Source organism: Lolium perenne, chromosome 7 (assembly GCF_019359855.2).
Source record: "Lolium perenne isolate Kyuss_39 chromosome 7, Kyuss_2.0, whole genome shotgun sequence".
NCBI classification, from domain to species: domain Eukaryota; kingdom Viridiplantae; phylum Streptophyta; class Magnoliopsida; order Poales; family Poaceae; genus Lolium; species Lolium perenne.
Genome location: NC_067250.2, coordinates 80291169 through 80305218, shown reverse-complemented (window position 1 = coordinate 80305218; position 14050 = coordinate 80291169). Strand labels below are relative to the sequence as shown.

Genomic DNA, 14050 nt, shown 5'->3' with positions numbered 1-14050 from the left:
TTCCGAACCACCCCGTGTTCATGCTCAACCCTAATTCGATCCAGCCCTGATTCGACCCAATCTCCTCTCGTGCCACACCCGGTCTCTCCTCTACTTATACACAGTCCCGTCAATTTATCCCTCCCTTCCTTGCTGTCGATACGATTGGAATCGGCTCCTGAAATCGGGGCGGCGAGCTGTGGAAGCTCGGCCACGGCGGAAGATCACAAGAGGACGTCACGATCAAGACGCGTCCAATCAAACGAGCACTCGAGCAGATCAAATCAAATCCTTCCCGATTTCTTTCAAACTCTGATCTGGTCTTTGGGGCATCCCCTGATCTTCCGTCTCTGGCCTCCCGCCGTCCTGCTTCGCCGCCCTGTTTGGGGGCAGATCGATGGCCGCGGTGTCCGTCCAGATCGATGGGCGACGACATCTGTCTTTCGGGGCCTTCTTCGGCTTCAGGCAGGTGGTGCTGGCACACCCGGCTGAGATGGCGCCGAAGGCTAGAGACGCGCTGCACCGTCAGCTGGTGAAGGAGATCCGGCTCGCCGTGGATTTCGTCGTCTGAAGCCAGAGCGCCTCGCGACCGAGGATATTGCCCGTCGTCCTCGCCTCCCTCCGACAAGGCCGTCCTAGAGACTGGAGTTGGTCCACAACCCGGTGTCCTCTGCAGGTAACGACGAGAAGTCAACTCGATTCATGTGGCCAAGGAGCTCTGCTTGAAAGGACTAATTGCGCCTCTCTCGCTCTGCACCAAATTTGCCAGTCGAATTGGTCAGTAACATACGACGCGTAAGGAATTGGAGTCCGGTGCTCTGGCCATGCCTGCTGGATGTTGTGCAATGCTATTCGTCCAGGACCAGGGCTAACCGCGCCTCTCTCTATGCACCAAATTTGCCAGTCTAGGCAATGCCGGAAATTCACAGGAAGGTAGTGTTTCAGGTTCTGGACAATTGCGGATCTCTTCGTTTGCCTGCTTTTATTGGGGTGACCAATTTCTTTCTGAATTAAATGAAGGACTGGATTATTTCCTTGACCTTTTTGCAGGCATATATTAGTACAGGTCTTGTGGTCCTGCCTTTGGCATCTGGGCAGCAAATACAGATCTAATATTTCCCCCCTACAACTTATTGTTGTTCAGATTATCATTGTTGACTCTTTGTCCGTGAATTCATCATTATTATGATGGATATATTGGCTTCTTTCATATGATTTATCTATGAACAATTAGAACCGCGAAAACAGATGCTGCAGTGTAAATATGAAGCTATCAGACTACTGACGGAGCGGAAATTATTATACTTGATTTCTTTCTAGATTTTCAGAGTTTGAAGACTTATTTGAAATCCAGGCATTATTGAAAGTGACCTGGAGTCTGACACGATCTATACTATTTTATTCCAATCCAGGTATCATTATAATTGACCTGGAAATTTTTGATGCAGCATAACAAGTTTTGGAAGGAATCTGATATCATATAACAAGCTTGAATCTGCAAAATACCTGTAAGGCATAAACCTAGAGGCCCTCCATCTTCTATCATCAGATAAAACCTCATAGTTTACCGTACCTGGTGTCCATTGCTGAATTTTATCAATGCTTGAAGCTCGTGTTGTAGTTTGCTATATTGGTGCGCAGACTGCAAGATTTGAATGCTTAATTTGCTGACTGAATATGCCACGTTGATTAGTATACTGAGGTTGAGTAAGGACTGCATGATTATGATCCTGATTAGCTTACATCTATTTGACAATGGAAAACCACACTTGCAGATAACTAAAGTTGATAACAAAGGAGCAGCACTTCATGGTTTTTATTTTTGCTGGGAGGTACAGTGTTGAATACTTCCATCTTGATGTGTTTCTAGGAGGGGAAACTCAAAAGTTAATATTTTTATTTGATGCAGAACTATGCTTGAATTCAGGAGAGTGCATTCCACTATAAATTTTACTATTGTTGTGATCTTTCCGAAATCTTGGACTTGAACCAAAAAAATAGGGATGACTAGAGGAGATGAGCGGAGTCAGTCTTCTTCTTAGAGAAGGCCAATTTCGGCTCCCACTCTTGCCGTTGATGAAAACAAGCAGTGGCCTGGAAATCTTGTGGTAATTGGCAAACCTCAACGCTCAAGATCCATGTATTTGCTTGACAAACGTTCTAGATAACTTGGAGCTTGGCAGCTTATACTTCTTATTATTTGCGTAAATCGATCATGTGTATAGGGAGGAAGCACTAAAGCACTGCAATGCTCTGATATCTAACTGTAATGTGCTAACTGAATGTGCCACGTTTATTAGAGTACTGAGGTTGAGCAAGGACTGCCTTCTTATCTAGAAGATCCTGATTTGCTTACAGCTATTTGCCGATGGAAAATCAGACTTAACTAAGTTGACAATAAAGTAGCAGCAATTCATGTATTTTATTTTTGTGGAGAGGTACAGTGTTGACTGGTGTTGTTCTCAAATCGACTACAGAGCTGTGAAACAAATCGATAATGCCTCGATGTGGTATTGTGAACTTTTTCTGAACTTATCAGTGGAAAATGGCAATCCTTTTGTTCAGTGTCCCATGCAAGGATGTGGTTAAGAAAAAAGAAAAACAGTTTGACGTTGGATCTTTCATTTTATGGTCTTCGGACAAGATTGGGAGTCATTTCATTTTCTATTTTGAAGACAACTTAATTTACAGTTAAATAAAACAGCAGTGTGGATGCAAATTTCAATTTTTTAATTGGATGTATGTGCTATTTTATTAGAGATTGCTTTGCAAGCTATTTTTTTACTGAAAATTATGTGAGAATTGGCATTTTTTATATAAAATAATTTTCATGTTGGCAAGTTGTCAGGGCTCGCCACCAAAACCCCTATAAACCATGTATGAGTCGCACCCGTAGGCAAAACACACGAAGGTACACACACATCCTTTATGTTTAGGTTTTTCGTAAATTATCAGTTTTTCTTAGTAGAGTTTTTAAATCTCTTTTTAAAGTTTTATTAACGTTATGACGCACCGTAGCAACGCACGGGCACTTCTGCTAGTACAATAATAAGGGGTCGATCGAACTGTCAGGAGCAATTATTTCAAGAAAAAATAAATCTTAACCAGGCTAACAAGCAGCTAGGACGACTTCCCTCATGCTTCCTCTTGACTAGGCTTCTTCTTCCTTGAAGGGACCAGTGCCAAAACAGTAGTGCCAGATAAGGTAGAAGAGAATGAAGGCGAAGCACACTAACAGGAGCAGGCACAGATTGGCCCTGATGAAGAGTGTAATCGTCGTCGGATCGACCTTAACCGCCTCGTACTCGACGTACAAGAGCAGTGCCAACGCGTAGCAGCACACAAAGGCACAAGTCAACCAGATCGCCTCGTCGGGATACCTTCTTCCTGTCATGGCGTTGGCGTCCACCTTTGCAGCGGCAGCGACATAATCTCCGCCGTCGGGGTTCTCAATATCGGCGACCATCGCTTTGCTCTCTGACGCGTACAGCCAGATTGACTGCTTTCTGCTGTTGCGCAAGGCAGGGGGTAGATAGCCCTTGGGCAGTTTGGCTTTGGCTATATATTGATCTGCTTGAGCACCTGGTTTTAAGGATTTTGTTACCGTTTGTTCCACCAATTCCGCAAGCACAAGACCTTTTTTTTTTCGATCAAGGAGCATAGCCCCAGCCTCTGCATCCAAAGGATGCACACAGCTTTTTTCTTTATTAAATTATTCGCAATGCCTTACAAGGGGAATACAAAGATCAATCTCGAAGCCTCCTTACTAGCGACAACTCGCTATACCTACGATGAAGGGGGGACCATGAACAAGGCCATACTCCCTGACGGTACACCAACACACATCATCCAAAAAGCAAAACCCTGAGGGTGTGCCATTGCACACATCGCAGAGTTCGCAACCGCCATCTATCTCGAACCCATCTCCAAGCGAGATCAACGTATTGACCATGCCAGGCCTGCCGTCGATGTCACCAAAACACCAAACAGCTCCACCATCCTGCCCGCGTCCAGCAATCCTCGCCCGTCTTCGATACTCCGCAGCTCCACGCTGCTGAGAATCATCGACGACAACGTGGTATATGAACACCACTCCACCAAAAACCACCTTCATCTAGCCGCTGCTCCAAAAACGATGCCCCAAGAGGTAGCACGACGCAGGAAGCGCCGCCATCGTCCGATCCTGGCTGGATCTAGGGTTTCCCCCGGAGCAGCACGAGTGAGTTCCCGCGGACTGCGACGACGATGCCTTCAAGAAGGAAGCGACGCTTAACGCCGCCATCGCCCGCCAATCTTGACACGGTTTTCACCGACAGCCGCGAGTCCCCAACTCGTCGAGAACAAACGGAGAGGCCAACAAAGATGATGCCTTCGCAGGGGAACGATGCCAATAGCCGCCGCCATCATCCGCCAAGAACGAAGTCAAGGCTCGGTGTTCACCGGTAGCCCCTTCGCCGCTAGCTCGTCATCGACTAGATCTTCATCGCCGAGGTAGAGGGATCTCGTGATCTGCCACCCCAGCAACCAGCCGGCCTCCTCCGGCGAAGAAGAAGGCCACCTCCACCATCGAACCCAAGGCTGCTGCCCCGGGCGACCTCGTACCGCGGGAGAAGCCCAAGATCATCGCCCCTCGCCGGCGAGAGGCGGAGGAAAAGGCGCTGTCCGCCACCACCAGCCACCACCGGCGTGCCGGCGATCGGAGGCGGGGAGGCCGCAGCACAGGCTATGGCCGCCGCCCCCATCCACCCATGCGGGAGGTGGGAGGGCCGCCGTCGCCCCTCCATCTTCATCAGACCACCGCCGCCCCGGGAGGCGGGAGGGCCGCCGCCGCGAGAGACTCCATGGCCGCCGTCCTCAATGCGTCACGAGGGGAGGCCCCCGCCGCCGCCACGCCCCGAGGTCTTTGCCCCGGCGGCGCTGCCGGTGGCGGCGGCGGGAGGCGGCTAGGGTTGGGGTCGGGAGGGTTGGGGTCGGGAGAGTTGCCCCTGGCTATTCTATTCTCGGGACGCTATATATATCTGTGCAGCGACCAATCTACAAAGCAACGTAGGTACAAGTATATGTACCGACCTGTTACCATAAGCAACATAGGTACCAAAGTCACATACAGAATGACCAATGCAAGATCAGAAAAGGCTAGCGCCTCAAATTTCATGAAAACTCAGTGATAAACCAACATCCTTGTTGCATACTATAATAAGGTAGAATAATCCACTCACAGAACATGACTTAAATAATTAGCATCAGGAATCACAAGGCCCCATTATCCCTAATTAAATAAAAGCATTGTAAGGGCATGTACAATGGTTATATCTTAGCATTGCCATCTAGGATAATTGATGATGTGGAGGAGAGAGAAATAGAAAATGAGGTTTGTCTTCTCTTAGCTAACTCTCTCACCACTTATTTAGTGATGTCTCATTACTAGAGATAAGACTAAAAAACAACCCATTGTACACCATGTTTTCTTGTTATATCTAGATTACGTGGCGGGATTAAGATAAGACCGTCTTATCAACCATTGTTCATGCCCTAACATCTCTCATCCTAATACTTCCAGTCTGAACTCTGAACGCTTCAACGTTTCCTTCCTTCCTCTTGACCCTCGATCTCTAATTCACTTCTTCGGCTGCAGAACATCATCACAAAATGTATGTCAGTAGGTACCACATGATTGACAAGTTGAGTACCCACTTGTTGATTTAGCCAAGGAACAACGCAAGATTAAAACATGCAAAGAACATAACTAAGCATGAATCTGTTCTGGGCCTCAAGAGTTGTCCTTCAGATGAGCATAACAAAGAACAGACAGATTCCCATCTAGTGCACTCACCGTTAATCGTCTTCCTTCTCCTCCTCGTCCCTACGGAGTAGAGTCTATCCGTACTTCAAGGTCTCGGTGAACTGGTGGAAAAGCTGGGGTATTTCCTCCCTGTATATCGCTGGAATGTCGTTCCGCTTGAGCCAGTGGTAGGCGGCGAGCTGAAGGATAGGGCTGAGGATGCCCAATTCGTTTGACATCTACAAACAAGAAGATATATATGTGACTTTAAACAATACAATTTCCCAATCAGCTGGAATGGAGATACATCACTTATCAAGGCTATTTGCCCAACCAGCAATAACAAGCTATACAAGAACCGTAACTGAGCAGTTAACATCGTGAATTAACAAGATATTGGTAGAGTAGTATGAAACAGAACAGGGATACATGATACATTGGATCAACATTTTTTGAGAATGTGCCATCTGGACTTGCTTTTTATAGTACAAGTCAGTTAAGCTGGGGTCCTACAACCAGCAGCGTTACAAGTACAGGAATACAAGAAGTAGAACAAAAGAAAAGGCAATTTTAGAAGTATCAGTATCCTCCTCCTTCCATTTAGACAGCACACGCAGGTGCAGAGCCAACAGGCATCACATGCACAGGCATGTGCCAAAACGAAACAAGTATACAATGCCTTGAGGACTGCATTGCACTATCAGAGAAGACTGTAACAAGACTAAAAGGAGAGGAGGGAATGGTGTATTTCTATGCTTTCAAAGTTTCAATCAATATTTGCAATGCGGCTAGGCAGGGGTGGAGGCTTCACAGCAGTTCAGAATAACTATGTGGACAGGTTCTGAAAACAAAATAATACTACCAAAGTAACGAGAAGCACACCAATTTCCATTACGTATCTTGGAGGCAACGAGGGAGGTGCTTCCCCGAATGGCTTGCAGGTGCTGCAACCTTCCATATTCACCCCAGAAGAGAGCGTTGCCGAATGATGCAAGGACAACTGGGAAGGACATCCTCGCAGCGTCGTGGTTCCACATGGCCATCAACTACATGCAACACAATCCGGTACAAGTGATAGCATTAGAATTCCGTTTTGAGGTAGAGCTCAAACTGCAAGTTGAAACATAGCTAACCATGTCAGGAATGGGACCAATGTACATGAGGATTGCTGTTATCGTGACGGGGGTGTTAAGAGAGTCGCGCCCTCCACAGAACACAGCAGGAAAGAAGGCGTGAATGCAAGCCATGATACCAAAGAACAGCAGCACGACCACAAGTCCAAAACCAGTGGAGAAGCCCCACGATCCATGCTCGCAAAGGCAGATGTACCACACAGTGTAGGAGAAGTGAACGACAGAGGCGACCAGATTAATTATAACGACAGCATTGCTCTGTGGATCCAAGCAACCGTATGATAACCATGCCATAGAGTTGATGAGTGACATGAGATACATCACCGGCAGGTGATCGCCATCCACATGGTTCCCTGCCCTGGAGATCTCCTTCAGCCTGATGCTGCAACATATATATACGCACGTAAGAGGAACAGATTGGCATGTCGATTTCAGAAACCAGAAACGAACTAGTAGCGCATGCACGGGGACAGAGCTTGCTTTGAACTTACAAAGGGACGCAGAGGAGACCGATCGAGAAAGCATAGCCAAGGATGAGAAGAATCCAGCTAACAAGGGCGACCAAGGCTTCTCCGAGACTCCGAATGGTTCCATGACCCCCTCACAAACCTAAAGCCACAGCCACCACGACAACGAACATCAACAATCAGTGGACAATGAATCCGCAGGGAATTTCCAAGCACAGATCGGTGAAGAGTTGGGAAGAAAAATAGCACAAGGAAGAAGATATGGCGCAGCAGAAGGGATCGGAAGCAGCCTTGGCTAGAAATCAAATCAGTGCAGCTTCCGATTTGGTTCAAGGAAAAACGATCGATCATGCTATCAGTGGTACAATTAGCATCAGGATGTTGGTTTGCTTCAAGGAAAAACGATCTGCAATCATATATGTGCAGCAGTACAGTCCCAGAAACCAAACGCGGGCAAGAAGGAGATGAACGGAAACGATCACCGATCCAGAAGAAAACAGCGCAAGCAGCAGAAGCACTTAAGCAGTCATGGTTGGTAAACTCAAACAGAAACAGGCGAAGGGAAGCAGCCTTGGCGACTCTTGGTTTGCCGAAATCTGCCATGTAGATATCGATCTGCAGTACGGCGCCAGAAATCAAACGCGGACAAGGAGATAGGATGGAAAATATCACCGATCGAGAAAATTTCGTACGCAGTCTTGGTTCTTGAACTCAAACAACAGAAACAGGCCAAGTAAGCAGTCGCTCTGCCATGCTCGTATCTCGGTAGTACTGCCTGTCGTTCCCTGAGCCGATTAAAGAACTCAAGAGGAGAATCAAAGTTTTAAATAGCCGGCTATAGCCCGGCTATAGCCTTTCGGGAGACCTCCTGCTGCGGCTATGCCAGTTGTAGGTTAAATGAGAAAAAATCGATAATAGCCGGCTATAGCCCTATTTAGCCTCAAATTTAGCCACTAAACCTCCTGTATTTTAAATTTCTATTCTCTTTTCTTTTTTATTTCTTGTTTTCCTAATTTGCGTTCAATATAATTAGATAAAACTTGTGAATTGAATAATTGAATATTTGTTTGCCTTGAATAGTTGAGTAAGTTGTATCACAAATCGTATTTGAGTCATAAGTTTCCTATCTTTTGGTAATATATGACTAAAATATTCTAATTTTTTGAAAAAGGCTAAATGGATATATTCGGCTTGCGTGCATAACAATTGAGTGCATCCACTTGCGGCGGTAACATATTCGGCTTCGGCGGTGAAGAGAGATATACAATTTTGCTTCTTAGAGGATCAACACACCAGTGACCTACCAAGTAATTGGTAAGCCCCGGAGGTTGATTTCCTATCATCCTTGTCTCCCGTCCAATCCACATCGGTGTATCCATTGAGAAAGAAACTTGAGCCTTTAGGATACCAAAGACCATATCTTGGGGTATCAACTAAATATCGAAAGATTCTTTTGAGAGCCATCATGTGACTCTCCTTAGGAGAAGCTTGATACCTTGCACACACACCAACACTCAACACTATGTCCGATCTAGATGCACAAAGGTAAAGCAAAGATCTAATCATGGAGCGATATACCTTTTGATCCACCTCTTTACCAATGGGATCAAGTGCAAGATGACATTTAGTAACCATTGGAGTGGCTACTCCCTTCATCTCCGTCATCTTGAACCTCTTGAGCATGTCTTGGAGATATTTTGCTTGATTGATGAAAGTCCCTTCTCTCAATTGCTTGATTTCAAAACCAAGAAAGAACCTCATCTCTCCCATCATACACATCTCAAATCTATCAGTCATAAGATTTGAGAATTCATCATTGAAAGCTTTGTTAGTAGAGCCAAAGATAATATCATCAACATATAATTGGCAAACGAAAAGCTCCCCATTGACCCTCTTAGTAAAAAGAGTGGGATCGATTAGCCCAACATCAAATCCACAGTCTATCAATAATTCTTTAAGGTCCTTGTACCAAGCTCTAGGAGCTTGTTTGAGACCATAAAGTGCTTTATCAAGCTTATAGACATGGTTAGGAAAGTCGAGATCCTCAAACCCCGGGGGTTGTTTAACATACACCTTTTCATGCAAAGGACCATTAAGAAATGCACTTTTCAGAGGGAGTGATGTTTTGGCACATGGGAGCGTATGCTCCCTTTATTTTAAAATACATGTTAGACACATTTTAAAATATCAAAAAAATTGAAACAAAAAATTTTCACGTACATCTTCATGTGCTACGTGCTCACAAAGTCGTTTCATAAAAAATCGACATGTCATGTGGCGTGTGTAAAAAAGACAAAAGTCGGTGCTGAAACAAAGACTTGTCACAAGATAAATTTTCTCTTTTTTGCTTAGACTACAAAAAATATCATTTTTTCGTGAAACTTGACGAATACACATATATTATGAAGATGTACATGTAAGTTTTTTTGTCAAATTTTTTTAACACTTGGAAATATGTTTTTATGTTAGAGGGATCATATGCACCCGGGAGCCGAATTGAGTTTCTGCTTTTCACATCCATTTATTGTAAATTAAAGTTATGATGTGATGCATAAGCAAGAAGGATACGTATGGACTCAAGGCAAGCCACGGGAGCATAAGTTTCTCCAAAGTCAATTCCTCCAATTTGAGAGAAACCTTGAGCCACCAATCTTGCCTTGTTCCTCACAACATTTCCAAACTCATCTTTCTTGTTCTTGAAAATCCATTTAGTGCATATAACATTGCGGCACTCCTTTGGCTTCTCTACTAGAGTCCATACTTTATTGCGCTTCAAGTTGTTGAGTTCATCGTGCATAGCTTCTAACCAATCTGAATCTTCAAGGGCTTCAGATACTTTCTTGGGTTCCAATAAGGAGATATAAGCATGATGATTGCTAAAGTTAGCCAATTACCTTCTTGTGGAAACTCTTCCTCTTACATCACTTAGGACCTTTTCATGAGTGTGTCCAAGAATTTCCAAGTTCCTATCTCTTCTTGCTAGACGACGGGCCTCGATCTCCTCCTTGGTTCTTCTTGGCCTTGGAGGTATCACTTGATCAACTTGATCATTTGGGTCCCCGTCTTGACCTTCAACTTGAGCTTCCTCAATTTCTTGAGAGTGATCAACATCATGTGCTTGATCTTGGACATTATCCGGTGAGAGGAGAATATTGAATGGATATTCATCGGATCCATCATGAATCCTTGATTGATCTTGTCCTTGATCTTGTACATGAGAGGGAGGGTTTTCTTCTTGTTCTTGGGTTGGTGCATCATTAGCTTCAAGAGATGGAGTTTGTTAATGTTGAGAAGATGAGGGCTCCACTGTGGTAGAGCATAGTCCTTCCCGAGACACCACACCGTGTCCCTCAATGGGGCGGAAAAATCCGACACCCATTCTTACTATGGCATCTTGAGGTATTTTATCACCTGCACAAAAATCAACTTGCCCCACTTGGGAGCCATCATTTTCTTCAAACTTCACACTACAAGATTCGATGATAATCTTGGAAGATATATCAAAGACTCTATAAGTGTGAGATTCGGCACAGTAACCAACAAATATACCCTCCAAAGCTTTAGGAGCAAATTTAGATAAACAAACTCCTTTGATTTTATAGAAACACTTATACCCGAACACCTTGAAGTATGAGATATTAGGCTTGTTGCTGGTGAGTATTTCATATGGAGTCTTGTTCAAGCCCTTGTGGAGAACCGGTTAGAAGAGTGGCAAGTGATACGTCCATTTTGCATCACTATTTTATATCATAATTTACTGTTATTCATTGATATATTTCATATTTAGAGATGATACTTATGTTATTTCATCTATTTTGCATGTTTCATGATTATTGGAGGATCATTCACCGGAGTCAGGATTCTGCTGGAAAAGGCACCGTCAGAATGCAATATTTCTGGAGATCAATAATTGACGAAAATTACACCGAAAATCTTATTCTTCCAAAAGAATGAGCCAGCCAAAAGGAGGAGCCGAGGAGGGCCGCCATGGGCCCCCCCATAGGCCGGCGAGGGCCCTAGCCTGGCCGCGTCGCCTTGTGGGGAGGGGGCCCACAGCCCCCTTCGGCCGCCTCTCTTTCGCGTACTTTTTCTCCCCGAAAACCTAAGCTCCAGAGAATAATCGCGAAGAGACACAGCCGCCTCTGCGGGGCGGAAAACACCAGAGAGAAAAGAGTTCTCCGGCAGGCTGAAATCCGCCGGGGAAATTCCCTCCCGGAGGGGGAAACCGACGCCATCGTCACCGTCATCGAGCTGGACTTCATTGGGATCATCATCACCATCATCTCCGCCATCGTCACCGCCATCTCCACCGCTGCACCTCGTCACCGCTGTAACATCTAGGGTTGAATCTTGATTGTTTGGTAGGGGAAACTCTCCCGGTATTGATTACTCCTTGTTATTGATGCTATTGAGTGAAACTATTGAACCAAGGTTTATGTTCAGATTGTTATTCATCATCATATCACCTCTGATCATGTTCCATATGATGTCTCGTGAGTAGTTCGTTTAGTTCTTGAGAACATGGGTGAAGTCTAAATGTTAGTAGTGAACTATGTTGAGTAATATTCAATGTTATGATATTTAAGTTGTGGTGTTATTCTTCTAGTGGTGTCATGTGAACGTCGACTACATGATACTTCACCTTTATGGGCCTAGGGGAATACATCTTGTATTCGTTTGCTAATTGTGGGGTTGCCGGAGTGACAGCAACCTGAACCCCCGTTGGTATATCGATGCAGGAGGGATAGCAGGATCTCAGAGTTTAAGGCTGTGGTTAGATTTATCTTAATTACTTTCTTGTATTTGCGGATGCTTGCAAGGGGTATAATCACAAGTATGTATTAGTCCTAGGAAGGGCGGTGCATTAGCATAGGTTCACCCTACAACACTTATCAAAACAATGAAGATTAATCAGCTATATGAAGCGAAAGCACTAGACTAAATTCCCGTGTGTCCTCAAGAACGTTTGGTCATTATAAGTAAACAAACCGGCTTGTCCTTTGTGCTAAAAAGGATTGGGCCACTCGCTGCAACTATTACTCTCGCATTTTATTTACTTGTACTTTATTTATCTGCAATATCAAAACCGCATGAATACTTGTCTGTGAGCATTTACAGTGAATCCTTCATCGAAACTGCTTGTCAACACCTTCTGCTCCTCGTTGGGTTCGACACTCTTATTTATCGAAAGTACTACGATACACCCCCTATACTTGTGGGTCATCAAGACTATTTTCTGGCGCCGTTGCCGGGGAGTGAAGCGCTATTGGTAAGTGGAATTGGTAAGGGAAACCTTTACTGTACGTGCTGATTTTATTTCTGCCTGCTGCTATAATTCACTATGGAGAGATGTTCTCTTGAATTCCTATTTGGAAAATCTACTACTACTACAAAGGTAGTGGATGAGGTGCCAGGTGAGAAAGAGGTTCCATACAAAATACCTATGAAAATTATTGAACGTGTTGTGGATAACCGCTATGAAGGGGATGGAACAGTACATCCTGGAGATCATTTACTGTTTTTACATGAATTATGCGGGTTATTCAAGTGTGCAGGTATTGCTATGGATGAAGTTAGGAAGAAACTATTCTCTATATCGCTGTCTGGTAAAGCGGCGCATTGGTATAAGTTGCTGAAGAATGGGGATTCTCTTGATTGGAAGGATATTGTGCCTCTATTTTATTCTAAATTCTATCCTCCAAGTGAAATTCACAAAGACCGAAACCGCATATATAATTTCTGGCCTCATGATGGAGAGAGTATTGCCCAAGCATGGGGGAGATTGAAGTCTTTAATGCTCAAATGCCCCATTCATGAGCTTCCTGGTAATATTATCATTGATAATTTCTATGCAAGACTTTCTTTTCAAGATAAGACCTTGCTGGATACTACTTGTTCTGGATCATTTACATGCAACAAAGAAGAGTTTAAAAGGGACCTTCTTGATCGGATTCAGGAGAATACTGAAGGATGGGAGAACGACAAAGATAGAGAGTCAGGTATAAATTATGATTATGAATGCATTGAAACTTTTATGGATACTGATAAATTTCGTAATATGAGTGCTGCTTATGGTCTTGACTCTCAATTTGTTGCAAATTTTTATAAAGCTTTTGCCTCTCATTTTGAATTGCCTAGGAAGAATTTTGATAAGTATCATGAACCGTACAAAGATAAAACTGATTCATCTATAAATAAATGTGCTGTAATTGAAACTGTTGATCATATCCTTCCTGAAGCTTATATTGAAAAAACTCCTTTCCTTGTTAAAATGAAGGAGTATTCTGTTATAACTAGTGCGGTTAATAAAAGTGCAAAGAAACCTTTAGAACCTGAAGAACAAATAAAGGTTGAACCTGCTATTGCAATAGTTAAGGATCTTGTGACTGAAAATGTAGAATATGGTCATATTATTTTCTGTGAAGATGCTTCTAATATTGTTTCGCATCCTAATAAGTCTAGGAAAGCCAGTGTTCCTATGCTCTCTGTTAGAATTGGTGATCATTGTTATTATGGTTTATGCGACATTGGTGCAAGTATTAGTGCCATACCTTATGAGCTTTATACGGAAATCATGCATGAAATTGGTTCTTGTGAACTTGAAGATATTGATGTGGTTATTCGGCTAGCTAATAGAGAAACTATCTCTCCTATTGGTATTGTTCGAGATGTGGAAGTTTTATGTGGTA

The 14050-nt window shown here is 44.0% G+C and overlaps 1 long non-coding RNA gene across 1 annotated transcript; it reads left to right on the top strand.

Moving 5' to 3' along the window:
- Positions 1-10: 10 nt before the first annotated feature.
- Positions 11-2544, top strand: LOC127316905 (uncharacterized). The gene is made up of 3 exons (XR_007860701.2): positions 11-655; positions 749-1811; positions 1889-2544. It is a non-coding gene; the product is annotated as an uncharacterized lncRNA (long non-coding RNA).
- Positions 2545-14050: the final 11506 nt, after the last annotated feature.